Consider the following 14217-nt stretch of genomic DNA (forward strand, 5'->3'; position numbering starts at 1 on the left):
CCGACGTGTTATGCGCCATAACATCAAAAGCAGAACGGTTATCCAAATAACAAGGAAGTGTACAACACTTGCGTTACAGTCCTGGAGCTCTATATCTAAATAATATCATCCAATACATAGAAATCTATATCATTTAATGCATATTATCACGGCCAAAAGCTGTGTGCGCCTCCAGACGATATTATGAATCACAAACGACTTTGTCGGGTTCTGCGACGTCTCTGGTTCTTCCACTTTCACATCAACCTGAAGTCGACTGAACTGGGCGCCTTCTTCTGCCGGCTGCCCGCTGCCGGGCGATGGTGCCTCGCGGCAACCGGCGGCATGTCGCAGTTCATGTACTTCAGCGAGTCAAAGCCAAAGTTCCTTGCCCCCAATTCTTTCTCAACCATGGCTCAGATAACCCCCACAACAGTCTTGTTGTGGAAATACAAGACACGTCAAAGAACCGACAAGAAACACTTGCGTTACAGTGTGTGTATTCACACACACACACACATGTGGCGCTCGCACGGTCGAGTCTCATTGGCGGGCCAGGCAGAGTAAGGGGAGGAGCTGAGATTCTTGGTGACGTCATGAATAGACATTCCAAATCAGCGCACTTGAGCCTCCGTTTTTTCAAAGGCGAGCAGAACAGCTAGTGCTCGTTTTACACCAAACGCAAGTTTTAGCCATTGGGGGACCATAGGCAGGCTAGGGGAACTCATATTTATGTTAGAAAACCTCATAAAGTGAGATTTTCATCTCATGGGACCTTTAAAAAGATAATTCTGCATTACTGCAATACTAATGTGGTAACACACTAATGTGTGTTACCTGCATCACTTGAGTATCTCCGGTGAAAGCGCTCTGAAGCGCCACACATGACCCTTGACTTTTGACTTCTGACTTGACATTTCCCCTTTTGACTAACGCATGCTGAACTGGCTGAACCGAAGAATCTAAGGAACACTAACATTAGGTCAGGAACTTGTTCCTGACCTAATGTTATGGTCTAAATTGTGAAACATTGGTGAATGTTATTGATTGCACTGAAATCCATTTTGTTATATAATTGAATAGTAACCTGTGGCTCCAGTTGATCATTGTGTTGTCATTTAATTCTTCCCTCCTTACGAACCTAGACACTAGTCCATAGGGATGGGAATCGAGAACCGGTTCTTGTTCAGAACCGGTGCCGAGTCAACCGATTCCTTGGAATCATTAGTAAATCTGCTTAATGATTCCGCTTATCGGTTCCGGTCGCGGCAAATGCGTCATGACGTCACACACACGCGTTGCTTTGTTTTGGTTCAGAACGCAGCAAACATGGCGCCGCCGAGGAAGAAGCGCATTGTGCGTTCACACCAAACGCGACGGGGCGACATGATCCCATTCAAAGCGAACGTAGAGACGCGTATCGGGCTATTTTTTCAAGAGAGAAAACCGGCGGCAAGTTTTGATTGTCACGCCACACTTTCGCCGTGCACCGGCGAGCGCGTTCACGAGGATTTGTGCCGCGACAAAGTCGCTCGAGTTAAAATAATTCAACTTTGACGCGGATTTCGCGTGATGACAGCCAATCAGCGTTCAACAGCGTGACAACTGAGTGACATGTGTAACGTAACAGCCAATCAGTGTTCAACCGTCAAACTCAGTGCAGTGCAGTCCGGGTTGAACTGCAGCATGGAGGAGAAAGTGATTGTTGCCGTTTGCATCTCCCGGAGCTCTATATATAATAGTATATAATATAATTGTATATATAATATCACGGCCAACAGCTCTGTGCGCCTCTGGATGGCCGTAGCGTGGGGAGCTCTCATTGGGCTTCTCTGGGTTTGTTGTTCGGCGTTGTTATGGTTTCCGGTCTTGCGTGTTCCAACGGTTTATTAGGTAGGCACATCTGATAAATCTCTGTCTAATCAATACCTCATTTTGTTTATATCAGTTGAATTTTGTTACGAGTTGAATGCAAATGAGCACTGTTAGTATTCCAAAAAGCACAAGCTCTTACTTGACTGTTTTCAGTCTGTGTTTTTAGTTTTATGGCACATAATGATGGCATTTGTGCTTAAAAAGCCAAACATATTTTTTTTTGTCCAGACCAATTGATTTGAAAATGTACAATTTCCTAATGCTAGACGCACTTCTGATCAGATATTGAAGAGATAAAAACACATTTGTACTTATTTTCTCACCCAATGAGAATCGGCAAAAATGAGTAACAGATCTTTTTGAGACATTTTGAAGGAGGAGTTGGGTAGGATAGGAGAGTCTGTAGGGAGGGGAGGTCCCAGTAACTGTTGCTGAAACCTAGGGCTGCAGGATATATCGGCTATGTTAGATATAGCCATATAATTTCCAAGGGGATACAAGATTGGAAAATATCGTTTACATCGAGATATGCGTTACAATGGTCAGTTTCTGCCTCAAGTGTCTGTGTTTGCCTTGGAAACTGTGAGCGTGACCCCTCCCACTCCGTCCTTCCGAACGTGCCATGTGCAAAGACGCCTCATTCCCATCCCTGCCGCCCCCTCACAACACAACAAGCATGGATACCGGTAAAGAAAATGAGACAGCGGCGTGAGACAAACTTGTTTCAAAGAGGAGAAACAACGGCTCCATAATATTGAAATGGTTTGGGTTTAAGGGCGGCGAATGTGTTGGGGGCGCCCTCTGGTAGTGCCCTTAATTAATTAAAATATACAAAACAAGCAAAATAAAAGCAAACATTTTCCCAAATGGAACGGAGAAGGGCGGGGGATTAAAGTTAGGGCGCACTGAAACCCTCACTGTAGTACGCAGGACAATGCGACGAAGCCAATGCTCTAAATGGTAGCTAATATGTGTAACCTACAGCTTTATATTATTGTTTTGCACGGGTGATTATTTAGTTAAATCATTGGCTGCCAGCCATTTTCAATGCAGAGAGCCCCATACTGCCAAGCGTTTTAAGACATTTTGACTGATTTCAAAAAGACCCACCGAACAGTGAGTTCTATGATTATATAAACAGTGAAACTTGCAAAAGACAGAGTAGACTCTCTTCTTTCATCAGGAACAAACCGTTTGTTTCTACCTTTTTCTGTTCTTTAGTAATCGGCAGTAGAACATACGTTGGTTTCACCAAAAACACTAGTTTTTGACCAAAAATGGAGAAAACAAGCTTTTTGTGAAAATAAACTTTTTTGCTTTAGTGACCCCTTCAACACCTGAAAAGTGGTTTCCCTCCATGAAAACAGCAAAAACAACATTGAGTCAGGTATTTTGATAGGACAATAATAATTAATTTACAAAAATATAACCAATATATAATATAAATATAAAAAAAAGAAAATTCTTCAAAATGTCACTCGTAAAATTCTTTCCAGGTATGTATTTCTGTATGTTGTCGCAGCTATATCAAATCCTGTGTGTGTGTGTGTGTGTGTGTGTGTGTGTGTGTGTGTGTGTGTGTGTGTATGTGTGTGTGTGTGTGCGCGCGCATGCTTGTTTCCACCCCTACACAAAATAGCACAGCTTAGTGTGGTAAGCTGTAAAACACTCTCCTGCGTGCAAGGGGACACGACAGGACTGACACCACATTTTTGTCTCGCTGCGCAGACCCCTGCGAGCACAGACCCTACAACTCCTTGCTGGTCTCCCCTTCTTGCTGGTGGGCATCAGGTGTTTGAGTTTGTGTCTGCTTAGCCCTCCGTCTAGCCTGCTCTCTGGGTCAGTGTTATATGGCGCTTTCGGAGTACGTCGGCCTTCCTCCAAGTCCCCAGACCCCTCAACCCCCACACCTGCCACTTCCTCCTCCTCCACCTCCTCCTCCTAACACCCCCCCACATGTCGCTTTACTGTCCAAGACTTCACTAACCTGCAAATGAACTCCAAGAGGGTTTTACACTCCCCTGGGTTTCTGGCTCGGTAGAGGACATGGGCGTTAAACATGCATAGTTGGAAGAGATAGGCTACAAACTTCTTGGACCAGTTCAGTGATCTTCGGATGAAGGGATAGTATGCAATATTTTGGTCCAACTGGTCTACCCCATTCATGGATGCATTGTATTCAACAACACACTCTGGCTTGAGCTGAGCAACCTTGTCTTTGTTTCCCCTCATCCACACATCAACCCTCTGCATGCTATCTTCGTGGCAGGTAGTCCCCATCCTCACCAACCGTTTGTCCTGCCAAGCTACTACCATCACCCTCTCATTGTGCCGCACAACTTTTTCCCCCACCCCCAAGTCAGTCTTTGTCATCTCGCTGATGATCTGAGGTTCCCCCCTATGTTTCCTCAGGGTTCCACAGACGTTGGTTTGCACTCCCAGTAAACTTTCACACAGTGCTACAGAATTATAGAAATTATCCATAAACAATGTATAACCATGACCTGGTAGACGATCACGGAGAGAGAACACTATCTCTGGCAAAGTACTAGTTACCCCAACATAAGGACGCATATTGACGCAGTACCCTGTGGCAGAGTCACACAGCATGTAGGATTTGATTCCATATTTCACAGGCTTTTGTGGGTTATACACCCTGAAAGACAGGCGCCCCCGCCACTGCATCATACCCTCATCAATGCAAATGTTTGCCCTGGTTGATACATCTCCTTGAACATTTCCACAATTTAATCTAACACTGGGCGGACTTTGTACATTTTGTCAGTAGCATCCTGTGATACATTATTGTTGAAATGAAGGAACCTCCATATAATCTGAAATCTGTTCCTTGGCATAGTCTTGCCGAAATGGGGCGTGGCATCTACCTCATCAACACTCCAGTACAGTTCAAGGTTAGGCTTTTTGATATAACCAGTGAGAAAATCAGTGTCCAAACCAGAGTCCAAAGAAAGTTTTCAATTCTGGGACTGACACTGGTTTCCATGCATTACCTCTGCTATATGGCAGATTGTCAGGGCGTGCTTCAAAATATTGACTTGAATACAGGTCGGTCTGATCCACAATATTTTGGAGCAGCTCGTCAGTCAGGAAGAGCATCAGGAAGTCAGCTGGCAGGTCGCTATCCAGCTCCGCAGCAGCCCTCCGGGGTCCAGGGGTTGCAGTGAAGGGGAAATTGATTAGTTGCCAGCCAGCTTGATGCCAATCATCCCCGCGACCTCGGCTTGATGCACAACCTGTAAATTATAGAAAAATATACAATTAGCCTACTATAAAAATATATTTTTTTATTGCTGCGGTGTGATGTGAAGAATACTTTTTTTTACCTTTCTTCTTCACTTTGCCAACAGGATTGGGAGCTCTGCTGGATGCATGATCTGTAAATTGAAAATTGCATCAGTAGGCATCAGTAGGCTTGCAACAGATGTTACAATATGAACTAGTGGGACTAAATGGCGTTCAATGTGACATGGACTGAAGCTAACAGGGGGAGTGGGAGTGCGAGATCTGCTGGACGCACGATCTGTAAATTGTAAGTTCCTTCACATCAGTAGGCTACTGGTAACACATATTAGCTACAGTTATGAACTAGTAGGACTAAATGGCGTTCATGTGACGGACTGAAGGAGGAGAGAAGGGGAAAAGTTAGCTCTTACCTCCCTCACGTCTTGCTGGAGCCGCGTCAGGGGATGAGGCTCTGCTGTTCCCGGTTGACGGCAACCACTCATCTGACGAATCCAGGTCAGGTTCGCTGAATTCATCACCTGATGATTCGGAGGTGTCTGCTGTAATACGCCGTGTAGGCCTACTCTCTCTACTTGTCTCTACTTTGCAAACAACCGAGTCGATCGCGACACTGAGACAAATACTCTGTTCGAGTGTTAAGTGTCTAAAATTTCGCTTGGGTTTCGCGGGCGCCATGTTCACTTTCTTCACCCATTAAGCTACTGTTTACCTATCTCCCATCCAATTTGGCACAGCGCCCCCGCCCACCTAGCAGGTCTGTTCGGTAGTACATTCTCTGTTTACAAGCCTGATTTTTTGTGACACGGTGCTCCAGATCGCTCCCCAGCCCGCCCCATTGAAAAACATAATTGTCTATAGGCGTCATTGGCAGTCAACGGTTGTATTTAAATTGACGTCTATAGACGTCATTGGCAGCCAATGAGTTAAGAAGGTGAAAAACTGTTCTTTTTTTTTAAACATGTTAACATTCTAGCACTTGGCTATGGAAGCAAAAATGGCAATGCAATTTGCAATTCAATAAGTCATTACATTATGCAATTGACAATACATTATGCAATTTAATAATGTAAGTTGTAAATACGTTATTCAAAGTGTATTTTAATACGCAAAGTGACAATGAAATCCTCAATAAAATTTGCAAAAGTTATAACAGAATAGAATAACATTGTCAAATTTTTTGATTTCCTTTATTCAAATTGAAAAGCTATAGCATCCCCGTGATTGCAGTGCACTTCGCCACGCTCCGTGTGTTTCGAATTCAAATTACATTTCAATCCGCAAAACACTTTGCAAAAGATTATGTAAAACGTATCAGCCAATCGCATCTGGGAGGGAACTACGTCACTTCCTCGTCAGACCAGCTGATCATCCACGACCTAGTACTTGGCACTTTATTTTCGAGAGACGCCGAGATCGTTTAATGGCCTGTGGCATGTGCCACCGCGACCACTGACATCATAGACCGCGGAACCGGCCGGGCCAGGGGGGCCGTGGCCCGGGTAACTTTTTGAAATGATTATTAAAAAAATAAATGAATGTTTGCCTGCAAGTTTTTTTTTCAACTCAAAACCTGTCGACAAGATCAAACTTAAACACAACCCATGCTGTAATAATTTAATCAAGCGTATTTCTAAACCAATATTGTTCACGTCACACGTCATGCATGAATGTTGCAAAATGTAGACCTATAACTGCGCAGCACTGAAAATCGCGCGAAAGAAGTAGAACTAGTGATTGTGGTAGACTGCAGAGATTGTTCGTGGCGTGGATTGGAACATCAAAATGAAAAGGCACAAAACCATTTTTGAATATTTCAAAGGAAAACATAAAAAACGCAGCATCATCTGATGGGACAGCTGTACCCCAACCTTCAACTGTGGACCACCAACCAAGCAACAGAGAGGAATGTTCTTCAACTCCAACTACGCTAACCGAACCAAACCTAGCTGAGGCTAGCCATGGGAACTGCTCAAGTGAGTGCTGCAGGGATCTTACAACGCCTCATCAACCAAGCAATCCCGATGTGCTAAAAAGAACCAAGAGGGTGCAAGGGACTGTTTCTTCACAACGCACCCGATCCTTGCAATACCAGTGGTTCAAGGATTTTGCTTGGCTGACTCTATGTGAGACCAGAGGGAAACTGTTCTGCACGCAATGTCGCTGCTGTGCTAAGAAAAACCTAGCGGTGAGTAAGAACGAGCCTGCTTTTGCCGTGAACGGTTTTTATTCTGCGCTGTTCTGTGCTGGCTGACGTGACTGATGGCATTACGTGCGTGTCCTCGTATACCGTGCATAGCCTTGGCTATGGATAATGTAGGACCTAAAATGTTGGTGACCCCCTCTTGCGATTGTGGCCCCCCCTTGTTCAAACACGTTCCGCGGTCTATGACTGACATACCATGGCATGCCGTTCTGGAACGGTAACTGCCGTTCTGAAACGGTAACTACCGTTCTGAAACGGTAACTGCCGTCGCGACCACTGACATACCATGGCATATGCCGTTCTGGAACGGTAACTACCGTTCTGGAACGGTAACTACCGTTCTGAAACGGTAACTGCCGTCGCGACCACAGACATACCATGGCATATGCCGTTCTGGAACTGTAACTGCCGTTCTGAAACGGTAACTACCGTTCTGAAACGGTAACTACCGTTCTGAAACGGTAATGCCATGGCATATGCCTTTCTGGAACGGTAACTACCGTTCTGAAACGGTAACTGCCGTTCAGGTGGAACGGTAACTGCAGTTCCCAACAATGGTATGTGACACCAGCATAACTCCTCCGTATAATTTCTAGACAGGTATTGCCATAAATGTAAAGGTATATATATTTGGTATTTATTGACACAATATCACAACATAACGCCGTAAATAAAGGGATTTACACGTTTCTCTCGTCCGTGCTGTTGTTAGGATATTTCCGATCTGTTTGTTGTTGCTTTTGTAATGACAGATGCTTTTGAAAACAGCCGGACTTGCTCCGGTGACGGTAGTTATAGCCTAGCCTTCTAGGTGGCCATAGAGCTATAGTCTATTGCTTTGTTCCAATATCCATACTATCCGCAGTCATTATACTTTATTTTAGTATGACTTCTTTTTTATATAGTTTGAGTACGTAGTACGTTGCAATTAAGATCAGGGCGAAAGGAAGTGTAGTGAAAGGACCCGGATGGTATACTCAAAACGGTCAAACCGATGAGTGTGGATTGATGTACACCTTTCGTGCTCCACGGCAGCGATCTTAGCTACATAGCTGAAGAGGCGGAGCCAGGCTGAGCCAACGTCGGCGCATTTTCTTTAATAGGTCCATGCATTTTCCACGTATCCTGCATTAATGGAGTCATTTTGTTGTTTTAATAGCTTTATAACTACTATGTGTAAAGAGTTCACCGTTCAAAGCGAGATGTTTATTGCGGTTGCGATCGTAGTTTCCGGTTAGTGCACCAGAGCCAGGTCCCTATATGGGTGGCACTGTAGGCTATGGCTAGACAGTCATCCATTTTTCCACTCGTGTTTTATCAAGATGTTCTCGTAGCGTAGCCTATAATAAAACCTACTGTATGACTGCTTCAGCTCATAACTATTCAATAGGCCAAATATTAAGTTTTGCATTTGTTCTTATTGGTGTTTAACCAAATAATTTAAGCAGGCCTATAGGTTCCTATCATTTAACCCTGATCCAGTGTCATAAACCTTTCTATATCGACATGATCCAGTGCTATCATGGCATACAGGCCAAAAGTTTTTCCGCTGGCAAGCCAATTATGTTAATCGGAAGTTCCATTTCCTACTGGAACCACGGTTTTTCCGCTGGCATGCCACTCATGTAAAATGGGTATTACCAGTTTCTACTGGCACCTACCGTTTTTATAAGAATGATTGTGTAGCTGTGAATCATGAGTGGTATGTGTGTATGAACGGGCAAATACCACAGGAAAGGAATATCTACTGGCAAACGGTAGGTGCCAGTAGAAACTGGTAATTACCATTTTCCATGAGTGGCATGCCAGCGGAAAAACGGTAGGTGCCAGTAGAAACTGGTAATTACCATTTTCCATGAGTGGCATGCCATCGGAAAAACGGTAGGTGCCAGTAGAAACTGGTAATTACCATTTTCCATGAGTGGCATGCCAGCGGAAAAAACGGTAGGTGCCAGTAGAAACTGGTAATTACCATTTTCCATGAGTGGCATGCCAGCGGAAAAACGGTAGGTGCAGTAGAAACTGGTAATTACCATTTTCCATGAGTGGCATGCCATCGGAAAAACGGTAGGTGCCAGTAGAAACTGGTAATTACCATTTTCCATGAGTGGCATGCCAGCGGAAAAACGGTAGGTGCCAGTAGAAACTGGTAATACCATTTACATGAGTGGCATGCCAGCGGAAAAACCGTGGTTCCAGTAGGAAATGGAACTTCCGATTAACATAATTGGCTTGCCAGCGGAAAAACTTTTGGCCTGTATGCCATGATAGCACTGGATCATGTCGATATAGAAAGGTTTATGACACTGGATCAGGGTTAATTGATAGGAACCTATAGGCCTGCTTAAATTATTTGGTTAAACACGAATAAGAACAAATGCAAAACTTAATATTTGGCCTATTGAATAGTTATGAGCTGAAGCAGTCATACAGTAGGCTTTATTATAGGCTACGCTACTAGAACATCTTGATAAAACACGAGTGGAAAAATGGATGACTGTCTAGCCATAGCCTATAGTGCCACCCCTATAGCGACCTGGCTCTGGTGCACTAACCGGAAACTACGATCGCAACCGCAATAAACATCTTGCTTTGAACGGTGAACTCTTTACACATAGTAGTTATAAAGCTATTAAAACAACAAAATGACTCCATTAATGCAGGATACGTGGAAAATGCATGGACCTATTAAAGAAAATGCGCCGACGTTGGCTCAGCCTGGCTCCGCCTCTTCAGCTACGTAGCTAAGATCGCTGCCGTGGAGCACGAAAGGTGTACATCAATCCACACTCATCGGTTTGAACGTTTTGAGTATACCATCCGGGTCCTTTCACTACACTTCCTTTCGCCCTGATCTTAATTGCAACGCACTACGTACTCAAACTATATAAAAAATAAGTCATACTAAAATAAAGTATAATGACTGCGGATAGTATGGATATTGGAACAAAGCAATAGACTATAGCTCTATGGCCACCTAGAAGGCTAGGCTATAACTACCGTCACCGGAGCAAGTCCGGCTGTTTTCAAAAGCATCTGTCATTACAAAAGCAACAACAAACAGATCGGAAATATCCTAACAACAGCACGGACGAGAGAAACGTGTAAATCCCTTTATTTACGGCGTTATGTTGTGATATTGTGTCAATAAATACCAAATATATATACCTTTACATTTATGGCAATACCTGTCTTGAAATTATACGGAGGAGTTATGCTGGTGTCACATACCATTGTTGGGAACTGCAGTTACTGTTCCAACTGAACGGCAGTTACCGTTTCAGAACGGTAGTTACCGTTCCAGAAAGGCATATGCCATGGCATTACCGTTTCAGAACGGTAGTTACCGTTTCAGAACGGCAGTTGCCGTTCCAGAACGGCATATGCCATGGTATGTCAGTGGTCGCGACGGCAGTTACCGTTTCAGTACGGTAGTTACCGTTTCAGAATGGCAGTTACCGTTCCAGAACGGCATATGCCATGGTATGTCTGTGGTCGCGACGGCAGTTACCGTTTCAGAACGGTAGTTACCGTTTCAGAACGGTAGTTACCGTTTCAGAACGGCAGTTACCGTTCCAGAACGGCATATGCCATGGTATGTCAGAAGTCGCGGTGGCACATGCCACAGGCCAATAAACGATCTCGGCCCTACTGTTATTTTCTGTGCCTAGCATTGTGCCAGCTTTGACGTACATAGTAATAACGTGAAAATGGCGAAAAAGACGGTCGCGGAGCTGCTGCGGGTGGCCGCTGCAGCTCTAGAGGAGCAGCGGGATGCAGGGCATGAAAGAGCGACCAACATGCCTGCACCGGATCGCACCGGATAAGGGTGCGCAAACCGGTGTTTCTGTGTTTTTCCGGCGTATCAGCCGAATACGTCGCTTGTTGTCGTGGCTACGGCAGCTGTTGGAATTGGTCAATGGTTCGAAATCCGGAAAAGACTCGTAGCTGTCCTTGCAATGCCTCATTGATTTGTTTCAATAAAATGTCAGAACATAACCATCTCATTCTTATTTGGAATCTAATTGGTGGAAATGGAATTGCCAAAATGAATGGAAAATGTGTTTTTTTTATAATAAAGACGGGATTCGAACTCATACAATTTTTGGGGGGAAATATTTCAAGCTGCATTTCCATTCCATTGCGCCGTTGAGCCACAGATACGTGATCAACTGTAGTACTAAAAAGCACAACTAGACTTCCTAAGAGCAGGAGGCAGCCGGATCAACTTGTGACCCGACTGTCCATGTTATTTCTCGTTTCCAAAAAAGAAGAGGCCATTACACCATAAAGGCAGATTCATACCTCCGGATCCGGACGAAATTCGTCCGTCCGCCCAAACGTTGCCTCCGGCACTAGCCTTCATACCTCTCTCTGGTTTCAGCGTTGTTATGGATGTTACGCAATAAATCCTCTAGAGAGCAGTGACTGTCGTTTCACAAATTAACGGCATCGACAATCGCAAACATGACATCTGTAGAGATGATTTTGCTTTGTCTCATCCGAAATTGGCAAAAGAAAGTGCAAAAAGTGTAGGCCTAGGCGGCAGTGGCATGTGACACCCCTCACCAACCTGCAGATTATCTTCTCAAAATGTTGTTAAATGACCAGTTACAACTCATTGCCAAAGCAGGGGAACAATGAAATAAAAAGGTCAGGTACATAGTATAATATAAGTATAAAACATTAAACACAATATACATATATACATATACATATTGTGACAACCCGCTTCCCAACCGGGGGAACCGGTAGTGGTCGACGGGGTATACCGCCTTCACCCACCAGTCGGCAGCAGAGCGTGCGTCGACACCCGGCGCAATCACCGGGATGCAACGCACCTGGCCGGGGGGGGGGAGAGTCGGCATAAAAGACGATCGTGGACGCACACCGGGGGGAACAAGAAGGACCAGCAAAGAACCAGTCGATAGCTGAGAGTCTCACGGAGGCCACCATTGACAGTATTTGCATTGCCTTGTACCCTTTCGCCGAATAAACGCAGACTTCGGCTTACCCTGGAAACTGAGTGTGGTGCATTCCGTGTGAGTTAGAAACATTCGTGAACCGGGCTGCCACATATGGTGGAGAATGCAGGCAGCTCGACGCCACTACCTCACACGGTAACGTACCCCCTCGATCCACCATGCAGAACCCCGACGGCACCGCCGCTCCCACGGTTGTTCAGAGACAACTACAGCTCCAGGCACAGGCGGCCGCGTTACAGCGGGAGACGGCGGAAAGTCTCGCTCTGCTCCGCGAAGCGGTGATCCGACTCACGCAGCATGCCGTCCGCGACGCGCCGCCAGCCGCGCCGACAGCCGCTCCGACCAGCCGGCTCAACAAACTCGGACCGGACGACGATGTCGAGGCGTACCTGGAGGTGTTTGAGAGGACCGCCCGGAGGGAGAGCTGGCCGGCGGAACAGTGGGCCCACATCATCTCGCCCTTCCTCACCGGTCCCGCGCAACAGGAGAGCCAGGATTTACCACCCGAGGACGCCGATCAGTATCCAGCACTCAAGCAGGCCATACTGGCCTACTATGGGCACAACCTCGCGGCCCGCGCCCAACGGTTTCACGACTGAAGGTTCGACATCCACGGTGCGGTGCGGACCCAGATCGCCCAGCATGGGCGGCTAGTAAGGAGGTGGCTGGCCACGGGTGAGGGACCCTGCCCGGTGGATCGGGTACTCATTGATAACACCGTCCGCCAGCTGCCGGCCGACGCCCGGAGGATCCTGGCCCACCACCATCCCGAGACGGTAGACGACCTTATCCGGCAATTGGAGAACTGGCAGGTAGCCCAGCAACTCAGCGCCAGTCCCCGGACCAACCTGCGGCCGACCGAGAACCGACGAGACCGGAGGGGGCCCCTGGCGGCGTCGCGGACACCACCACCGGAGCCGCCGGTCGTGTCCCGGGAGGGTCGAGAAGCGAGACGGTGCTACGCCTGCGGTCAGCCGGGGCATTTGGCACGAGACTGTCCCGGGGACAGAGACGTGTCGATGCCATCGGCCTATGCGGACGAGGGCACGCACCGGCCCTGTATGTTGGCCACCTGTTGGGCACAGGGGGTGGCCGGGTCCCCGACTATCCCAGCACGGGTTATGACCCAGGACACAAAGGCCCTCCTGGACACGGGTAGTGTGGTGACCCTCCTTCGTCCCGAACTAGCGGGGGGGAGGGGTGGGGAACCTATGGAGGTGGCCTGTGTACACGGGGATACCCGGACCTATGGGTCATGCCATGTGGTCATCCGGACCCCCTACGGGGTGTTCACAGCCCGGGCGAGGATCGTACCCCACCTACCGGTACCCCTTCTTATCGGGAGGGATTGCCCGATTTTCCACAGACTCTGGGATCCGGAGCGGGAAAATCGGGTAAGGAGAGAGCCTGCTCGCCGAGCGGGGAGGAAGGTGCGACCGGCGTATGGGGCCATCCGGATACCGGCGACCCAGGAGGAGGCATCGGCAGAGGACTCCGGGCCAGAAGGGGACGGACCCTCGCCACCGGGATCTCCGACCCCCTCGGGAGGGCGCGCTTCTGGACCACAGCGGATACCCTGACGGCGCCAGATCTGAACGACCCACCAGAGGACGCCGAGAGTTCCCCTCTCACCGAGCTTTCGGACTTCCTACCGGAGGGGGGGGTAGGAACCACTCGGCCGGGCCAGTTCGCTAGCGCCCAGCTGCAGGACGACGCCCTCAAACACGCCTGGAGCCATGTCCTCGCACACGACGGACAGACCCGGGACTCGGTGAGTTGCCTACCACACCCACACTTTAGCACCAGGGGGGCCCTGCTATACCGGGTGGTGGAAAGGGACGGGGCGGTGACCGAACAATTAGTGGTCCCTCGGACGTATGTCAGCAAGGTGCTGTATATGGCCCACACGCA

The sequence above is a fragment of the Gadus chalcogrammus genome, chromosome 8 (genome assembly GCF_026213295.1).
Source record: "Gadus chalcogrammus isolate NIFS_2021 chromosome 8, NIFS_Gcha_1.0, whole genome shotgun sequence".
NCBI lineage: Eukaryota > Metazoa > Chordata > Actinopteri > Gadiformes > Gadidae > Gadus > Gadus chalcogrammus.